This window comes from Calliopsis andreniformis, chromosome 4 (assembly GCF_051401765.1).
Source record: "Calliopsis andreniformis isolate RMS-2024a chromosome 4, iyCalAndr_principal, whole genome shotgun sequence".
In the NCBI taxonomy this organism is placed as follows: Eukaryota; Metazoa; Arthropoda; class Insecta; order Hymenoptera; family Andrenidae; genus Calliopsis; species Calliopsis andreniformis.
In genome coordinates, this window is record NC_135065.1 from 1,137,824 (window position 1) to 1,160,195 (window position 22,372).

Below are 22,372 nucleotides of genomic sequence, written 5' to 3' on the forward strand. Positions count from 1 at the left end.
ATTGAAAGCTAAAGAAGTGAATTCAACCACTGGACTGGTGTAAATACCCATGCTTTCATCGATCATTTTCATTCTGAATGAATCATCCGTGACGATCATCCAAAATGAAAAGTCTAAATCCGCCTTTTAGCCCATTATGAGCTACTCTGATTTCATCACATTATACACAAGTATACTCTTCTTCTCTTCGTCTTTTTGGCGCTTTCTGCCATCAATCAACGCTACCGGATTTTCGAGCACATGACTTGTAGTGGGGAAGTAGTATTCAGATCTCGATGTGTTAGTTTTTCTACTTTGTCTTTATTCTCTGAGTTTACTTTCTAATATTTTCATTAGAATGAAAATTTGAAAATTATTAATTTACGTAGGATTTCCAAAACTCGTTAGTAGTTGGCACACGTATGGTATTTAGTCTTCTGACTGTCTTCCTAATTATAATGACGAAAAAGCGCGTACCGCTTGGTCTTACATTTAAACGTTACATGAACTTTACTGATTAGGAGATTTTGTTATCACAATAATGATCTCACTTTTTGATTCAGATTCTATTAATAAAAGTAAAGGTTACATAGATGGTAACCTCATTAGGTTTCTCTCCCATAGGTTCTAGTCTTTAAGAAAAAATATTTTAGAGCGCAGTATGCATTGTCTAAAATATTAAAGAATGCTTCTAACAGTGCATTTTGGTAAAATTAACTGCGGTACCAATGGTCGTATCTGACAGTAGGCGAGTGTAAATTTCAATCGATGCACATTTTGATTTTCTTTTCTAATATTTTTAGGCAGTATTTTGAAAATAAAAAATATGTTATTAATAGCTAAAATCAATGACACATCAAGATAGTACTATTAATATAAAATTAGTAATAAAAAATAGGTGAAAAGAAGTAGAAAGTAATAATAATATAACATTTAAAGACAAAAATAGAATTATAAAATAGCAATATTTGTATTAATGATTAAAAATATATAATACAAGTCAATAATTTAATTCTGTTTTCTCAAAACTATTATTGTCGTATTGTTTCCAATTTTACAGGTCATTTATCCACACTTATTCATCATGGTTGATTCACTTGGAAAGTTGATAACATTGAATGTTTTCCAAAGAGTAGTTGCAGGATAACTTTTAATATCAAAAACATTATCCAAAGTAACGTTTCTTCTGCTGGCAATCTATTATAGTAGAAAACCTAATTGCAAAAGATTCATTACTGTACCAAACCGTTAAGCTTTTTAATTGTTAACATTTCATCTGAGTTACTTATAGAACTAGATACTGTCATTGATGCGATTTATGGACTAACCAGAACTCTGTAAAGACTAATTGAGTATTGCAACTGTAGAGTTCTCCTTGTTAATCGAATCTATCCTTCAAGGCTTATATAATATTCCTGAATCCTGTTAGTCCCAGACCAAATGCATGTGTAATCATTAGCTTCCAAAACTGTAATTTAAGCGTTTTACAAATTCCGGTGCGCAATTTGTAGCCACGCAAAGGTAGTAGTGAATTCATTCTTGCGTGCAGTTGAGGAAAGAAAACGCGATACTGTTACGCGTGTAGGTTTTACTACCATCGTGGGACGTGTGCGTGCATACATCTGCATACAGGCACAAGAAAAGCATTGAAACGAGTCGTGAGATCAGAGATTGCATTCCTGTCAAGGGCATTTGTAGGCTGCATGTTCCTCTGGCGGAAATCAAGGAGAAGGAAAGGAAGAAAAGAAGGTACGCGTCGAGGTCTTTGCCCTCATTTACTTCTCTCGATTTGAATATTCTTATTTCTTGGAGTTCGTATTACGAGCATAACTCGTAATCCATCATTTGTGAATAAAAACAAAAACAGGTCTTTAAGACTTTTTAAGTGAGCATTCGTAAAAACGAAACATTCTCACCCCAAGTCCATACTGCGATGAACCGTGAATTACGAATGCGTATAGCGATTGGGAACATAGTTCCTGACCGTGGTTCACCTTGACATGGATGCTTGCAATCGCGTTCGTTAATAAATATCCCTAATAAATATTACATGTCTTTAATTCTTTGAGTCTTACGGCTTACTACTGAAAGTGTATTCTATAATGGGTCAAATTTTTCGCTGCTAGAATATACAGTAGCGGTCATAAGTTCACGACCACTTTAGTTACGTGAAAAATTGTTTAAACTTTTGGGAGCTGTTTGAATTTAAACAACTTTTTGAGGTAAAACTATCTTTACTTTTTTACTTGTTTCCTAGTGTAAAAGGATTTTCGAAAAAATTCAACTCAGGGATGTGAAAGGAGTGAGTCCAACCTTTAAAATGATTCTAGGATGATTACTCTACGACATCTTTTCACGAAGTTTCCAGAGTCCAAAAATTCACAACGTTTTCACCAAGTGGTCGTAAACTTATGACCGCTACTGCATATACATACAGCGAGTCTCAGAACTGGTGATACAAACCAAAAGAGGATGAATCTACATGAAAACATAAGTGGAAAATATAAAATCAATTTTCGTATGTTATCCTGTTTCATTTCCGAAAAAAATGTATTACTAATGGGTTATCATTAAATTCCCGTCAACTATTAATAAATAAATAAATAAATAAAAGTTGAGTTTAAATTATCACCAGGTACAAGCGTACAGAAGCGTACAGTTTTGAGTGTTTGAAAGATATACAGGGTAAGGGGAACTCTCGCTCTGACCAGTGACTGTTTCTACAGTAAGTTAGAAGCATTTCGCTTTCCCCGTTTATCCCTCAAATGCCTAAAACTGTACTTCGATACACTTGTATTCGGTTCAAATTGAAAGTCAATTTTCTCGAAAACGAAGCACGATACCAAACAATTTTGTTCTACATTTTCGTTTTATTTTGTTACATAAAATCACCCTCTTCCCGTTTCTACCATCAATTTTGGGACACCCTGTATATTTGTCATAACTAATATGCAAAATTAGCTAATAGTGCAAATATTTTGCAATTTTCCAAGAATCTTACATACTTCAATCTCACAAGTCAATGTAACTAACCCGAATATTAAGTTACACAAGAATTGTCATAATCCGTATAGCATCCAAAAAAGGGGTGTGTTGAGGTAAGGGGTATCCTTATAAATTGTAGGCGAATTTTAGTGAAATTATGAAAGTTTATTTCATTTATTTACTTATTTATTTATTTAACGGGCATCAGTCTAGTGATACGTAAGAATTAACTATATACAACGAAATGTCAAGGATATCATAATCTTTTTTAAGATATGTTAGAATTTAATATACGCTGCGCAGAATTTCTACATTTCGAAATTGAAACACTGAAACAATCAAAATGAATTGTAATTCAATTTGCACAGTTACAAATTTTGTATATTGAATCGCAAAATCTGATATCGCTTTTATATAAGGGAGTTTGGAATAGCAGAGTACTGTGTATTTTAATATACAATTAACTAATTGGAGCAGAGACGAATTATCAATAATTTCATTGGATGAGTACTGCGGTAACTCGGTTCGAAGGAATGTTTTCAAATCGCGGAAAACCAGCAAAAATTTTTTTACCAGACCGAGAATTTGACTGGATTCCAGTGGCATCCTTGGCCAGATTTCAGTTGCGCACTTCCTGTATTTTCCATGTGTATAATTCTCTGCGTAAACGGAGTACGTAAGAGGAAGAGTAAAAAAACCATCTTGTAAAAGAATCTAACGATTTTTTTTCTGGAATACGATACCGCGACAATGGGCATACAATGAAATTTATGTCTTGTTCATGTTTTAATTTTCACAATTTTTACTTGTATTTCCATTTACGTACAAACTGTAACATTTGCTGTTTATTGTTTAAATTCTACTTTGTGTTAACGCAATAACAAAAATGAAAAGATTGAACAATCCAATGTCGAAAGCAGTGACTTTAAATAGTGGTGACAGTTGTAGATGTTGTGACGTAAGCAGCAGCTTCTTGTATCTGAAGGAATTCATTATTTATTTATTTAGTTATAGAGAAAATTGATAAAATTTTCACACTTTTTAATATTCAATTTAGAAAACTGTATAAGGGAGATTAGAGTACAATGGCGATACATATTAAGAAAAATAAGCGTTACTTTTTCATTTCTTCCCCAAAGAAAATAATATTTTACTATAGAAATCTTAAGATGATAAAATAGGTTCATAATGTATAGACAAATCATATGAAAATGAATTTGAGAAATTTATTTTGGAGCACTGCCTACTTATGTAATATTTAATTTTATATTTTTTATAAATGTCAGAATTTACTGTCCATGCAAAACTTATTTTTATTAAGTTTCTAGTCACTAATTTGTGATATGAAACTTTTACAAGCCACACGGATGAAATCGTGATTTCGTTCTAATTTTGTATTGCACATTCATATACAAAAATGACGCAACAAACGAAGTCGGTATATAGAGTAACAATAGAAACAAAAATGGCATTCGCCATTTTTCTCGGCTTACTATCTTATCCATATCTCCTCTGATCAAAAGTATTGATACGATTATTTATTATGTTCGACAAATTTGTTGAGAATATTGTACCTACGTATTTTAAATTGATAACGAAGAAAAGTAAAGTACGTAGATAGTTTTTTAGGAACACCATGTTTATAAGCATAAGGATCTTCGCTAGTTAGAAGGAAGTGCATAGATACTATATTTTGCGTCGATTGTTCGTTAGTAGTTGATTAATTGTATAAAAATTTCTCAGTTTCAAGAAAATTATCTGTCTTGTATAATGTCGTGGTTTATTACTGTGAGAAATATGAGTAAATGTTAATACAATATGAAGCATGATCACGAGAATTTAATTTGTAGGCTTCCTTTTGTTTTTACAGAATTAACTAGACTACAAACTTTTTATACTTTTTTGTCGTAGTAAAGAAAGAAACAGGAAACTCTGTTTCATTAGCATTGCTGCTTCAGTAATTTGTTCGTAGACTTACTGCATGCAATAATTATTCCCTCTGCAGATTAGTCGCAAGTTAATGCGTTATGTAATGCTATTCAGTATTCGCCTTTAAATGCTTCCTCCTTTTCGCTAAATGTTTATCACATTTTCACGTAACCATTCCGACTGAGATGATTCACGATACATAGTTAACCGTCGACGTGTAGATTTCTACTTATAAACGATGAACGCTATGTGATGTATGAAACCAGAACAACAGTTTCTAATTAAAAAGATCCCCCCGTCATTGGAAATTTAACCACGCAAGCGTTCTAGGAACTGGATAGTTTCCCCTTTCGAAATTGAAAAATTCCTGTTGTGAGTCACTGGCTTCAAAGAATTGTGGAGGGAAGAAGAATGCTTTCTATTGCTGTCAAAGAATTTTTACAGGTGTATGTCATCTTCGAACTTTCAAGTTCCGCATTCAGTAGTGGGCAATTCATAACTGTATTTATTCGGTCGATTTTCATTTATGAATCAGCTTCTATGATAAAGTAATTTAAAGAATCTACATAGAGTAATTAGTATCTAGGAAGGACTGCACTGGACGGCAGAGATGAAGCAAAAAAATCTTAATACATTTTGTTATAGGTACAGTTTTGGCTTTTATAAAGCTTCAAAACACCGTAATATTTGTTAGAAATGGATCTGAGAGTTTAAAGCTTTGTTAAAGTTAAAACGTAAAAGATACAACAAAATATATTAAGACTTCTTTACATCCTATACACTACCAATCTCTTACAAATACATAGACGGTTAATTCGTACATAGATACGTGTATACACACGTTTTGCAAGCGAAGTGTCGATTATGATGATTAGTTTTCCGTATTATTCCATTCTGATTCCAGTCTAAAAAATATTTTAGCATATTACAGGGTGTTTCACAATTGATGGCACAAATTAGGTCAGATAGATTCTATGCCTGGAAATAATATGAAAATCAAGAATAACAAAATTGCGTAGGAAGCTTCGTTTTCAAGAAAATTAAATTTAAATATCCGTCGAATACACGTGTACTTAAGAAATAACCGATTTCACGAATTTCCCTACAGATTTAAAAACTTGATTGAAAGATTACAACTTTGCATATGAGAAAACAGGCAACATATTGAAAATAATAAACTAAATTCGATGAAAAATACAGTGTTGCGAGATGATCAACGAAATATATTAAATTGGAGTTACCCATTGATCCTCGCTTCCGTTGTTTCAATTAAGGAACAATGGATCATTGAATATTTACTTAACTTGATCTTTAAGACTACTTTCTTGTGTGTCTGGATAGAGCTTCTTGAATGTTTGAATTGGACTAGCTACTCTTGGTATATTGTTACAAATTTATACAGCTTGTGCTTGTCTTATAGGCGCTCTCTGATTGGTCGATGTTTTTCGTTAATAACTCGTTAACAAAGGCTCGGAGGAAATTTTCGCTGAGGAAACATACACTTATTCTGGGACACCCTGTATACATTTTTCGGTAGTGTAGCCGAACCAATCAGAGAGTAGAATGATTCCTATTGGTTCGAACCTACTTTACGGATGGTCAAGTCGCGGAAAAACCTAACCTCTACGCGTCAACGACTTAATTACAGTATAGCGTGATTCGACACGGCGCGATGGTGTCAATTTTATGGCACTTGGTAGAAAAGTGAAACAATGTGTTTACGACGGTAGAAATTAATCCTTACCATATGTTCGTAACTCTTAGAAGTTTCAACACACTGATTATTTTACTACCATGTGTTTAATGTTCTTCAGTCGTATTCTGATAGTAGACAAGCTCTGACATTAAACCATGTACAAAAACAGGCGTAATACATAGCAGTCTATAGTGAAATCTGTGACATCGGTTATTTCTTAATACATACGCGCTGAGGCAGGTTTCACGATATGTCGCTATTGGTGATGAACATCTATCCCAGCAGAGGTCTATGGTACATGAAGCAAACAAATCCTGAGGTAGGATTAGGCATTTGCCCCTGCATGGCACAGTGCTGAAAAAAATGCGTTGCACTTGTAAGAGCGCACATGTGCTCGCCTCGTCATATAAATGGGGGAAAAAAGCGCGGATATATGCGCGTCGGCGTTTATGGATTAAGTACGCGTGCATTCGACTGATATTTCAATTTGATTTTCTGGAAAACAAAGCCTCCCACGCAATTTTGTTATTCTTAATTTTCGTCTTATTTTCAGCCATAGAATCTACCTGGCTCAATTTGTACCATGAACTATGTAACACCCTGTATAGTGTGGAAGTCTGAGCTTTTAAGCATTTTGAAGTTTCATATAACAGTAACAAAAAATGGCGTAAGGCGCAACACTTTTTCTATGACGTAATACTAGTGTATATCCTTGGAACGTGTCAGAAATGCAAAATAGAAGATCGAAAGGATTGGTTGAAAATTAATTCTGTTCACGTATTAAAATAACCATACGTTACAAAACAGTCGATCGACGACGGTGGCAGTTGAAATAAATTATTCTCATTTGTGACTCTGAGGTGTGTTAATAGGACAATAGATCAATTTGCGTCACTCAGGCGACATTTGCCGGCGTTTAAAGATTCAACGTACACACGAAACACAAGTGATGACCTTCTAATCTGGTGTTTATGACAAATAATTTTTTCTGCTTCTTTTAGCTGTTTTTTATGTTTTTTAAAAGTGGCATTGCTTAACAAGACAAGTCAATCTTGGATATGGTTATTAATTTTGTTTATAGGACTGTAATAAAAAAAGTTGATGAAAGAAATTTGTACAGTTAGTTTAAAAAATACTCAGGATTCTACAATGTTTCATAGTTGCCAGTGATCAATTCAAGTTATCCTGCCACTGTAAGGATTTACATCATACATATGAGCTGATTATATGAGAAGGATCAGTCGTATTTTCTCTATGATTCTGATTGTTTATTTTGTTGAACTCGTATCGTTGTCTAATGTAGCTGATTTAGTTTTTATAAATTTTGAAATAAATTATAAGAAATGAATAATGACGAAGAGAAAAAAGAACCATGGCAGAATATAAAAGACAGTATATATAGGACATCCAAACGAATCAAAAACTTGAAACCAACAGCAGTTTGTTTATGATAGGATTTATTGAAAAAACGAGGATAAACCAATGGATTTCGTCTAAACAATTGAGGGTGGAAGAGCAATTAAAGTATTCTCTCGCAATTCTCACGAAACGTTGAAGTGAACAGAAGCAATTCATATTTTATAAATTGTTAGTTAAATCTATACTTTATATCATCTAGTTAGTTCTATAATTTTGTGAAATCACTTTGTTAATTATATGTACTTATTTTCGTAAATCATTTTACTAGACTGAAGATTGTAAGTCGTCAAAATGTGAGAGGCACGTTATTAGTTGGGCTAGGATGTACAATAGTTAGAAGAATCTCCAGTTTTGAAATATATGGTTGTCAGTTTCGTTTTTATTCGTTAGTGTCTAACTGTCGTATCATAAAAGTCCAACTGTCGAAAATTGCAGTTGACTTCTTAAAGTGTAACAGTAACATGGGGAAAATAACAGACATTTTTACAAACAGACTAATTGGCATTAGAAGTTTTATCGACTTCAGTTTACACAAAACAGAATGACCTGCATTTTGAAGTGGAATGCTAATAGTATAAGTGATTGTATTAACCGTTATCTTGTATCTCCTATCGTATTAACGCTAAATCTGATATTACTTCTTAAGTACTTCTTTTGTTATATCCTTCAAATAATCTACATTTTCATAATTTCGTTCACTCCTACTCGTAGAATTCACTACTAAAATATCTCATGAAATATTTAGTAAAGTGAATGTTTTAAATTATATTTTAATAATTATATTATGGAATATCGAGCTCGAGCATTGTTTTCGAAACTTTTACTTATTATTAATGGAATAAGTTGACCCAGTGGATAAGTTCAAAAACAAATCCCGAGGCGACTCAATACCCTATAAGAGGACTCAGTAGACAAACATAACCTAAGCCTAAACTATCTTATATTTTATGTTTGTACGATACTTAGATTGTATTACCCTTATTCACTGGGTTAACTTAGACCTACTGTGTCCTTATAGAGTGTTGGGTCGTCTAGGGTATCTTTTTTTTTATTTGTCCACTGGGTCAACTTATTCCACATACGCTGTTATAGAGGTGTACATATAAACAAAATTTAATGTAATAGTAGCAACAGTATTTTGCAAATATTTCGGAAACTAAGGCCGAAGGTGGTTGTATGTAAAGAAAAAAATTAGTCAAAATCTCGCTCTCTATAATACATATATCCAAAGATCATTGAAATTGGTGAAGTGTGCACAGATATAAGTAATTACCCTTCTTTCTATAGACAAATCCAATAGTAGAAGGCATTTTTCTGAAACTAAATTGCAGAATAATCATTTGCTTTATCTTACCACCTATCGGACGAAAGTGAAGAAAAATGAAGAAGTGATTTTCAGAAATAAAGGAATTACATAAGCGAGGAACGTGTGTATCACAAGGAAATAATGCGCATTTCGCATGAACCCTCCTTATCAATTATGAAGGAAAAATACATTATCTATCTGTCTCTCTGTGACATGCGTTGTCAGCCTTTTTCTAGCGCACCTTGTGGGAACAAAAGCGGCGCGTCGGAAGGGAAAAGAAGGCGGTGGCATTGCAAGGTTGCTGGTCGAGTGTTGCAATTATTATGATGCAATCCGACTCCGAGTCTCGTCGCGACACTGAAACTCACCTGCGCTCAGTGGGCGCCAGCTTTATTTCAAATTTATTTCATGTTCTCAAACCGGTGCGGTGTCTCGATCGTCGCGTCACTGATAACTATCCTCATGCCAAATTGTAGTCTTCTAGTTCTTCTTTCTTTTTACCTGCTATTACCTCGGTAACCAGTGCTTATCAGTAGTGCTAAATGAGTGGTAAATTCACAGTATTGTTATTTTATACCTAATTAGTGGATTTGTGTATTATTTCTAGTGATTTCTAGTGATTTTTAGTCATAGGATCACACTGAGAATTAGTAGTTGCATCTAGAGCTATGAATTGAACGCGTTATAATACCTTTTAAAAGGTGAGTATGTTTATTTTTAAGTGATCAACCTTTTTGCTACTATGGACAAGATATCTCGCTATCACAATGTCGCTTATGTGATACTATGGAGAAGACATCTTGCTTATCTTATACACGCTAGGGGATGAAATGTTTCATCTGAAGATTTTTAGATAACGATTCTATCTCTTTTTGTTTGAATGTTTGTCTGAGTAATTTAGAATGCTTAGTAGAAAACTAATGATAACTGTATCTTCTACTATCTTTTATGGAGAAGTTTATTCTATTTCTCGAACAATGGAACGTCATCATCGCTCATACAATCTTGTTTATCAACGTTACTATCGTTACTGTCACTATCGTTTATAATCTGATTTTTCATTCGCCGAGTTATGACTAGTACATGCACGAAAAGCTATAATCAGAATCTGTAAAAACTATAATTAGAAATCAAAGCAGGCGCAGACAATTTCGCTCAAGACATTGTATTGTAAAAAGTGAGGAATAGACGTAAAATATTTCATTCGTCACATCTTATAACAGAAATTGCGATATAAGATGTGTCGTCTCTATAGCATCGCATAACAGAAATTGTGGCACGAGATATGACATTCATAGCGCAGCATAAACGACGTCGTGATAGCGAGATATCTTGTTCTCGATAACAAAAAGATTAAACAAACCGTTCTGATTAAGAAAATTCCGACAGTGAAGACGGCTGAAGATTATTTTATAAAAGAACAGCATAGGATGCTGTGAGAAACAATGCTTTTCAGCTTTCTCTTTTGTACGCGATGACAATCGTCCGATGCACACGATTAAACGATGCAGTTAGTGATAGGAAAGTGCACCAGGAAACGAGGTTTCCACTTTAAAAAACTTTAGACATTGCTGTTGGGTCACGAGTTATCTGAACTTCTCAGGAATGATTACTTTGATTAATTACTTCCTGTATATGTTTGGTTACTTGTTTAATTTTTCAAACAAAGTTATGTTAAGCTCTATTTTCATAAACAAAATGCTGGTCATATAACTCTTATTTAATATGGATAATAAACATTTTTTGGTCACGGTAACAAGGAAGAGGAGATGAAGAATGTCAGCAACGTATTATAGAAAATAATCCCTGTTTTGCTTTTTGAAAAATATTTTATATCATCGTTTTTCTAATTGTTTAATCAATGCTTTTCTCGAAATAGATAATTGGTTGGCACCGAACATACTTGCTCAATTATTCACCAAATTGTCCGTTATTGAAATAAAAAGTACGAAATATGAATGCTTCTTGAAAATTACTGTGTCAGATGCAACACTAATCCCTACTATCATCTAGCATGGACAATATATTTGACTTAACATTGTAGTAACACGTTTACTCCCATTTTTTCCGAGCCTTTAAACATCAATTTATTACGTTAAACGCGTGTAAAATAGTACGTGCTTAGTTACGAGCGTTAATTCGCTAAACTGTGCTAAGTATTATTTCTATCGCATATTAGTACTATTAGACATTAGGTTACGTTCGCTATTTTAAGATTTATGACTCAGAGCGTTTGACCAAAATTGTATATGTGTTTAGTCAATTAAATTGAAACTAAATACGTAGTACGTAAGAAATAGAATTTATGTCTTTGATCAGCCTTGAAGGGGCCTTATCATAGTAACTTCGAAATATCTAAATTCTACTTAATCACTAAAGTGACCAAATTGTTTTACACTATTTACACCAGATATCACAACTGACAAAGTGAACAATTTCTCACTATAAGGTGTACCTTCCGTGTTCATAATTTTTCTGCTCAGTCATAGAATACCGTACCAACGAGGAAAGTTCTCAGTCGTTCTTCGTCCCTCTCACACCCCTCTGTATTACTAGTTCGTGTGAATTGTTAATCGGTTTCTATGTAATATCGACTAAGGCGATATTCCTTGCGTGCAAGGTATGCATCGTTGCGCTTCTTTTTATGCGGTTCAGCACTAACATTGGTTTCTGACAATGAAATTGCTGCATCTCTCATAAATGCTTAATCCTTAACTATTCACATGAAGTCTAGTAGACTTCACATTATATATTTTCATTATTTCTCGTATTTAAATATCACAGATTTTATAATATAAGTTGAGGATGTATGTCATATCTCGTTTCCAATTAACGTGATATTAATTCTATAAATATTTAATAATCGGTATTAATCAAAAGTTTCTTGTCTTAAAATTTGGTGTCCGTAGTGGAGGATTAAATCAGTTCGATGTCATTTCAGTACGACAATCAATTTTTTAAATATGACGAGTCATAAGTTCAGACGGTATTGTGTTGATTCAATTATATAAAATACGATTTTGGTTTTACCCTTTGTTGCAGATTTTATTCTGGTCTCCTTACTCTCCATGTTACTCATTAGCTTAATTGTTTTTAAGTCGTGGGACTTCTACATTTCACACGTGTACTTCTCATCTCGCTCGCTGACTTTACTTCTAGGTTAGTCTTGGTAGTTCGCTTAAACCAAAAAAGCAAATAAAGGTAAAGAAAGTAACAATAAGACAAGAGAACATGAGACAAGACCTACAAAACATGCGACGTTCTATTGTGTGTTCACTTATGTTTTAGGAAGTTCCATGAAAAGTAGCACACTTTCATCAACATATTATATAGTCACTTATGTACCTATACTTTTACTATGATTTAGATTATGTTTTTTGCTGTTGCTGGATTTTTTCGAATTATTCATATGCGAATCGTGCAAGATATTGAATCTTTTTTAGGTGTAGATGATATGAAATATGTCGAAGAATTATTCAAATCATCTTTATTGTTTCAATAAATTTTTGTATTATAGAAATAATATATTGACCTTTGAAAGTGAAAGGAGCTAAATCAAAGAGTATTTCATTCACTTTCGTAAAGTAACAGTTAAAAAATATTCTGTTCATCTTCTTATGTATAATTCACATGCAATTTACTTTCGCTGTTACAGGTAAGCCACTCAATCTCGGTAGTGCCTACACGTGCAACTTGTTAAAAGAACATTATTATGGCAATCTTAGTAGGTAACGTATAAAACAAATTAATTAGCTAGTCTTTGGAGCCAGAACATGAGACCAAAAAATGAACATAACAGCGTGTATCTATCCAAGAATGCTGAAAAACTGAAGCCCCGATTCCTCCGTGAAAACTTCCCTAGTCCAAGCCTGATTTCAGGCGTTTCCTGACTTATGAGACTTTTTGCATGCCTCCGTCTCGTTATGCAACCGCCCATGCCAAAGAACGAATGAAAGTCGTGGGAGTGAAACAGCGCAATACAGATTAACAGTACAGGGCACTCTCAAGTCCACTACGCCGTGCAAAGAAAATAACGGTTTAGCGAGAAGATTGAACCTGTAGTTAACATGCAAGTCGTTTATACTAATTACTCTCACAAAGTCGATTAGCTGCAAATATCTGAAATTGTTCTTGCTGAGGTGAAATTACGTGAAACTTCTTCCTTACAACTATACATATATACGTATAACAACGACACACACTTCACTGTGGGAGTGTCTAGGTGCTCTGAACCAATATGAATAGAGCATTCTTTGTGTTTTCGGGGAAGAAACCCAGGATAAAGTGGTGTTAGTCTATTACTGTTCCGTCTCACTATTCATAACGCTAACATAGCATCACATTGGTTTCGTAACTTCGATGATACTATCAAAAATACTGGCGAGGTTTTAATCAAATTCGCCAAACTAATTCGACGGGCCAGTTTCCTCATATTTTTCCCTGATAAATTTTGCACTGCAAATTTGCAATGCAAATCGTACTGCATTTTCTACACACAATCATAATGATTTACGCCAGTTAAATAACAGTTCGTTCGCTTTCAACTGTCAATGAAAAATTACAAAACAAATTAACTGGTGAAATAGAAGCAGAAATTGTTTATCGTCGCTCAAGCGACGAAACGGAACAAAGAATGCGCGTTGCATCGTTGCGATGGTACGTTTGCATAATTCCGACGATCTAACAGTAACAGGATTAGGAAGAAGCGAAAATTGTGAGACGGGGAAAGGAATCGTTGCAACGGTATCTTGCATAAGCACACGCGCGCGTACATTGAGTGTATGCATTTGTTGGCAGTTGATGCAACGGGAAATGCGTAGTCCTCTCCCTTTTCTAACGGCTCCTAGATATAAACTTACAGGAACATTATCATCGTTAAACTTACGAAAAATAGACTTTTTTCTCTTTTTTACTGATTTATAACTTTCTAACATTACGGAGTAGTAATATGCAGTCAATGACAAAAGTCTATGTACACTATGTTACAAGGAAATTCGCCTAACCCGAAAATTCTGATTTTAATAAAAGTTTGTGTGCATGTAGAGCATCATGGATTACACACGAACATTTTTTTTTTGTTGATGAAACCTTATTGATTAAGTGAAATCGATCACCAAAGTTTCAGCTTTGTTTTATGTTCTGAAAACAATTGTGTCTGACAGTTTTTTACAATAGGGTGCTACAGCACCGAACATTGAACATTTTTTATATGAAAAGTTTTATGGTATTTCACACTATTACAAGACTGTATTTAAAAAAAACCTAACAGTAGTTATAATTAAACTTTAAGCGTCAATTTGAGTACCTTAACCTCTACGCTGTCGTATTCGGCTATAGTCGAACTCTGCTACATTCACAGTCGCTGCCAATTTCGACTTTACTCGACGTGTCATTATTTTTATTAACGATATGTATACTAATATGTGAAATGCAGAAATAGTTGAAAATTAAAGACCTTTCTTTTGTCATCGTTTGAAAATTTAAGTAAGCAGCGTAAGGGTTAAAGTCATGTTCCATTTAAAAAAAATGGCGTCATATAAGTACATATAATCTGTTATGCTGTATGTACTTATAAACTTTCATTAAAATCGGAATTCTCGGGTTAAGTGTAATACACGTATACGTCCTTGGAATACGTATAGCATATGTAGACTTTTCTGGAAGATCGTATGTACAGGGTCTGTCTTTTATCTTGGACATCGTAATATCTTCGTTATTTTTACTAACACAAAAAAATGTGTCGAGACAAATTTATTTGGTTCAAAACTAAGAATATTATGTCCCATGTTTTTTTTTTTCCTTTCAAGGCCATTTTTTCTCCGAATTTTGATGCTCATCGCTATTTTTTATACATCAACTTGTACATTTTATAATGCACATTCAAATGAAATCAATGAACTATGACCTTTAAATGATCTTAAATGAAAAAATCACGCTGCTGTAAAAGCGATTGAAAATCTACATGATTCTACATTTTTGGTTTTTTGTGAATAGGTAATAAATTTTATTGTTTTACTATTATTTTAATTATTTTAAATTTATTTTACAATAAATGTTCAAATGATATCCATCAGCTTTGAAACATTTTCAAGCACAGGAAAACTTTTACTTGAATGATCGATCATTGCCGAAGGAATGGTGATGCAAACATGTAAAATTCTTTTCTTCATGTTTCCAGTATGATAGTGTAATTTTATCGTTCATGATTATTTATAGGTCATAGTATTATAGTTTGTTGAATTCGTCTGAAAGTGCACTATAATGTTGTATCATAAAAAATATGTGTTAATGTACAAAAAAATGGCGTTGACCTCCAAACTCGGAATAATGAAGATATTAGGATATGCAAGATAGAAGAAACACTCTGTATATTGACGGATATATCCATCGGTAGTACTAAAAAGGTTAAAATATGTAGTCTCGAAGTTACGACGAAAACCTCAAAGGAAATTAATGAGGTATAACTTATAACTATTTTTAGTTATATAAACGAACACATTTGAACACTACTTAAAGCTGGAAGTTACCTATTCGCCTCGAAATAAAATGTTATTAGTATGTTACGAGCCCAGGCGAAGGTATTCAACCATTGCAGATGAACCCGTGTATTGATAACACCGGGAGCTGCGAGTGTCTAACCTGAAATTGTAGACAGTGTGGATGAACTGATATATGGCTGACGCCGGAAGCCACTGTGGGATAGGATAAGGCAATTAACTAGGCTTCGTAACGTGAAGGGTTCCAACACTTCGAGCAGCAGAAGTGTATTCTTTTGTGAAATCAGCCTTTCTGGAGAATCGGATCTGAGTTAAGGGAAATTGATTACGAATACGATTTTACTAGAAATATACGTAACAATATGTAAAAAGATTTTACAAGTGGTTTAGTGTGTATGTATCGCGATGCTAAGTCCGATTCCCTCAGTGTTCACGCAACGAGTATTGCGGGAGGTACTCAAAGAATACATGTATATAGCGAACGTACTTGTGTTATTCGAAATAATGACGCTAAGTCAACGAACGACGTGGTGTATACTGTGCTTTGCTGAAGAGATGATCCTCGAAAGGTATGCAGGTCTACAACGTGGTGTGTACTGTGCTTTGCTCAAGAGATGATCCTCGAAAAGTATGCAGGTCTACGACGTGGTGTGTACTGTGCTTTGCTCAAGAGATGATCCTCGAAAGGTATGCAGGTCTAATTGGTCAAAGTGGAGGAGGACACGCCCAGTCTTACGTATACTTTCGACTCTTGCATACGATTCGCCACGGCAGCCACGCACACAATGCAAATAGAGAGACCCCTCTTGCCCCTGTGCCGTCCCGGGGATCATCTCTTGAGCAGAACACAGTATTACGCAACTGTTATTCAAAAACAGAGCCCCACGAGCAATGGGCACTGGCCTTTACATACTTACAAAATCGGGTATTAGAAAAGTGGGGAGTGTAAATTTCGAACATTCGTCTATCGTGTAGCCTTTACAGGTTAAAGGGTCACTGTTAGGAGAAATATAAATTATGATGACTGGTCTACTGGGAGGTCCTTCGAGGATTTCTGCCACCCTATACCGCTGCGCTTATTACGAGGCACTTGAAGGGGCTTCGTCGTGTTTCAGATCTGAAAGAATATGGGAAACTAGAATGTAACAAGTAATATGTATTATTCCTGCGCTTAAATGTAAGTGATAGCAATTTGTCAGAACAGTGCATTGATTCGTTACTGTTTACATAGCAACGTTTATTGCATCTTGTGTTTACAAAAATATTTCTAATAACATTGTATAACTAATGAAAGAAGAAAAAATAATATGAAGGCATGGTTTGTTGATTTATAATTTAAGATGAACAGAAAATTTGCAATACAGATCCAAATTGCATTTACCAAAGATAAATTCTTACCTTAATTACCATATACCATTTTTATCAGTATAAAAAGTAACAAATAAAGATCAGAACTGGCGATTTTTCTCGACACCATATATACACTATCAAAGTAAGAATACTCAAACAATTTAGGTATTTAAAATTTAAAACATACGTACAAGTGGTTAGTGTTTATGATATAGGTTCTGTAATATGACGAATATTTTTGGAAAAGTATTAAATAGTTATCACAAAATTTAAAGATAACTATTTCATAGAAAAAAATGTTTAAATTTTAAATAGAAACAAAAATTAACTTTTACAATATTTTGCAAAAAGCCTTAACTGAGACGATGATAAAAGATAATTATATTTTTAACTAAATAATAAATTTGCTTGACCCACCAAAATATCTGCATACGCCTATTTCCTTTGGGGTAGTTAAAATAACAGCTTCTTGGAAAAATATGCAATACAGAAACATAAATGTTTCACTAACATTTAAATGTTAGTTTCATCCAGTTTGTATTAATCGTATAAACTCACATCCAGATATACACGTACATTCAAACTTGTAATTGTTAGTTATGTTAGTCATGTTGGGTAGACCGAGTGGAAAGTTCTCGTCGACTAGAATGAACACTGGAATTTTGATCGTTAAAAGGAATTGCATCTCTAGTCAGAACGTTGAGCTAATTCACCCTGAACGTAGATAATAATTCTACATGGTCATCCGGAACAAACTAATAAAATCGATGTTAGGAATCGCCTCTTTCGCTCGTGCTATGATTGTTCCGTCGATACACCTAGAACATAGAAGCACGATACATTCTTTTTATCAAAAATAACAGTTCAGCTCGATCGGTTATTTCCTTGTACTTAACTTCATTTCCAGATGAAATTTGTTGGTCGATAAAACTTCTCGGAACGTCAAGGTTGAGCACTGTTATAACGTTCTGAAGCTCTTTATATTTAAAAGGAACCTGAATGGATAATTCAAGATTAAATTCTGTTCAATCAGCAGGTTTCTATTACACACAATTGCCTTAAATATGAGTAAACGTAAAATATTTTAAAAGTCCAGGACGATTAGGAAATCGTTTTTCCAATATAAGAGAAAGTTCAGATTATTTCTCTCAATCAAGTGGAATCGAATCTGCCTCGCAAATTGTTGATTCGTATCGGCCTGCTTTCTATTTAATAATCTAAAACGGCATTGGGTGGTACCTGTGTTCTTATTGGAAGCCCTGATAATATTCAACGGTTCGAGTAAATTAGTATTTATTCCAACGTGAATATCGACGTTCAACGAGGATCAACTTCATTAACATTCCTGTTTCGTCGGAAAGTGCATCCTCAAGTTCTATCGAGTCTCTTGAGATTCCAATTTATTCGCATCCCTTGATCAACTAGATCTTGCCCTTCTAGTTCTACAACTTACTTGTCCTTGTGCGATATCATTAGCTATCGGAAGGCTGGCTCATGAGGACGATGATGGCCAGCAAAGGATCGTACTGATGAAATCTGGACGTATTTATGACATTTCCCTGCTAAATATATTTTAGTCGCGTTTCCTCTCATTCCTATTATTTCTACTTGCTGAGTGTACGGTGTGGGTCGTAACTTAACCCTAATACATTCCTTGGATCTCAATCTAAACATATTTCTACTCCTTTTAGTAACCTTCTAAGGCTCTTCTCTTATAATAATAAAAATATTTAGATCAAGATTGATGAAAACGAGATTATGTAGTTTCACTATCATCATATTAGCTATGATATTAAACAAAAAGTATAAAAGTATATTTCACATAAATTTTATAATTTACTGTTCTACACGGGATGTGAAACGTAAGCTTCAACTTATCATTTTTCGTACGTACCTATATTTATCGTTAGTTTGTAAAACGACGCAACTAAGACAAGTACATGTCTCAGGAAATGAATTTGAAATTTTTTCTGACAGAAAATTATTAATTACTTAGCCATTTCTTTTATTTACAGTTTCTCCAACAGATTTTTCCAATAAATTCCTAATCGAATAGTGTTTATGTGTATTGTTTATTATTGAAAGGACAATTGAACCATCTCTATGTTTAAGTATAACATTGTTCTTAAATACTATAAGTTTTTTTGTGTATATAATACTTCTATTTCTACTTTTTATTAAAGAAGAAATATCCATACATATTTGCATTGTATTTAATGAAAAATAATATTGTTATTTTTATTATTATGAAAGCATCAATCCTTATTCTTATAAATTATTAAATAAATTAGCACAATATCTAGGAATGTAGATCTCCTTGAACAAGTCAAGCAAGTCTTTTTGCTTACTTGTAGGTATTTTAGTTTAGTTAAAAGCACTTTTTTAGCTGAAAGTATAAGTACGTTACATCATAAGTTGAACTTCTACTAATATTTCCAATTGCAACAGCTTGTCTAAATGTTTCATCACAGTAAGAAGTCTTCTAGTATTCGTATACATACACAAAAGAAAATACTTTTCAACCTTAATTACTTTTATATTAACTATTTTAATTAAATCACTCCTTTATTTTCATGTCTTTTATTAAATTAAATCTCATTTTATAATTTAAGTTTTTGAAATCGTAAACGTCTTCGAATGACATTTCCACGACTTCATACCGATTAGTTTGACGGTAATATATTTTTTAAAGAAATTAATTTTAAACTTACTAAAAGTTTGATATCATCTTCAAATTTGGATACCAATAAAATTAAACAAAACTAGAATATGCTACAAGAACACAAAATAATAATTCTGTATAAATCTAGTCCAATAGAGGTAAACGTGATACCAAAAAGTAAAGAAAAACCAACAAATTAATAAAGGTATGTACATAGCTTTATTAATAAAGGTATAAGTATATAGCTTTTGATAATTTTAAAAATACGTAACGTAAATAGTCATATCTACTAATGTTTCACTTTTATATAAGATTTTAAACTATGTCCCATCAGTTATGCCAGATAAGAAAATGTTATTCCATTTTGTGTAGCTATTATTTTTCTGGTTTGTAAGACCTATTTAATAATCAGTCGTCTGCTTTGCAATACAAAATTGTATGCATACTACTTTATGCCTCATTTTCACCGCCGACTGTCAAGTCGGCCGAAAATAAAACGCGCTCTATCTGTTTTCTCGGTCGTTTGCGTAGTCTCATTAAAATTCAATATGTCTATTAGAACCGACAAACTTGTCGTTCACCGATGGTCAGTTATTCGCGCTTGAGCTAAAATATCACATTTCATCTTTCATTACTTCATCAATCTGTAAATGATGACTATGTTTTTCTCCTTCGTCTAACATTCTTGAGCAACTTGTTTCTTTTTGTATTTAAGTATTATGGTCTGTTGCTAATATCTAAACGACTTTTCGAAAGCACTTTACAGATTTGAATTTTCGATTTTTCTCACATTTGAAAATAAAATGCATTATTCAGCGGTTTATTACTGTTTTCTTTTACATATTGATAACTTAGTTGGATTACTTCAAAAGAAGAAAATATGAAATGCTTTTGCTCATCCAGACCGCCTAAATTCCAATAAGTTGGAAATATTTATAGACAGAACTTCATTCGTTGCGACCTTTTTTTATTTTTCCGAACATTCTTCATAATTATCTGGTATAATTCTTAAAATTTGACTATGTTTTCTTTAGTTAGTTTCATTATATGTTCTCTTTCTATCCTTTGTCACTTCATTTGACATTGTTCGTTCACTTGTAGAGTATTCAATTTGTGCTCTTCGAAACTGATTGTACCCCCTTTTCTCTACCACTACAGTTACCTTCATCTTCTATGCTTTGGAAGAAGAATTATTAATGAAATTTTTACAGTCTTCATGCGATGATTCTAAACTAAAACAGTTTTAAACTCGCGCTAGAACTATTCAGTGTCTCCATTAAAGCATATTCCTCGGAACTTACTCCAAATTTATCTTCTGACATCAGTTTATCGTCACTTGCCAATTTCCATGTTGAATCAGTGCATAATAACAAGAGATCTTACCTACATCACTGTAACATGAAAGACAGATTAAACAAGTCTGTAGGTTTACCTGTATTACTTTTTCTTAAGTTTATGGTGTTTTGCTACAACTTGTGACAACATCTTTCATATACTTGTCATTATTAACTAAAACATATTAAATTATATCATTGAAAGATAATAAAATATTACTTATGATTTTCCAAGAACTGTGACATAATTCAAAATAGAATATTTTTCTACAAAATACTATAACAATAACGTAAATGGGATCTATATCATTTCGTTCGAAATACTAACATAAAACAAAAATCGAATACTATTCTATTCCAGCAATACTAGCACAACGCAAAATGTGACGTTCTTGACAAAAATTCTCGATTTTTCCATTACACTAGTATCCGTAACAACTATTGATATGCCAACTATTAATATTAATAATTCTTTCAGAATTTGATAGAAATTGAACTTCTTCTCTTCTCAGTTCTTCGAGGTCCCTTACATTCTTCGAGCCCCCTTCCTCCTATCTTTTAACAGTCCTGCCGCACTCACCAAACTTCTTCATAATCGTTACCCTCTCACTTGCTCCCTAATTTCTCTTTCTGCCTCATTACTCGACTTTCTCGGATTTTTTGATTTTTTCCATTCTAACCTTGTTTTTGCGTTCATTGGATTCCTTTTTTATCTCGATCTTTCTGGTTCTACCGCCTCTATTTTCTTCTGTTCCTTCGCTGTCGCCGTAATCTTCGTCGAGCGCACATGTTGCAGAAGCGTGTGCGCGTGTAATTCGCGCACATGAACCAGAGGAGCAACCTCCGACTGCTTCGGACAAGCTCTCGATGAGGAGGTCGCGAGCAAGGCCACTTGGGGCGTTGCCCTCCTGAGCTCGATCTTGCCTCGCATACACACGGTTACTTTACGCGTCGAGGACTCATCGGAGATCCAGATACACTGCCGACCAAGAGTTTAGAATTACTACGGGAATTAAACGAAACAGTTCATTTCGAAAAGCTTTATGATTTCTTAAGGGGATGTTCTTACTTGGAGGCGTCGACTTCAAGCGATCTTTAAGATAACAAATTATTATTATATAATTACAGACCAAGAATTTTGACATTTTTCTTTCGTGTTCATTCATTTTTCAAGGTAACAGTGAAATTTTCATGCAGTTGTTTTTATTATTATTC

At 33.6% G+C, this 22,372-nt stretch overlaps 1 protein-coding gene across 6 annotated transcripts in view; it reads left to right on the forward strand.

The window, feature by feature from the left end:
- The window catches only part of LOC143178378 (uncharacterized), a 142,008-nt gene that overhangs the window by 49,359 nt on the left and 70,277 nt on the right, over positions 1–22,372 (forward strand). For 5 of the 6 annotated variants that reach the window (XM_076376994.1, XM_076376998.1, XM_076376997.1 and 2 more), the window contains exon 1: positions 1,595–1,728. The exons of the other annotated variant lie outside the window; for it this stretch is intronic. The gene's annotated coding sequence lies outside the window, so the exon portion shown is untranslated. Of the gene's footprint in view, positions 1–1,594; positions 1,729–22,372 lie in introns of those variants that run through there. 6 annotated transcript variants of the gene reach the window in all.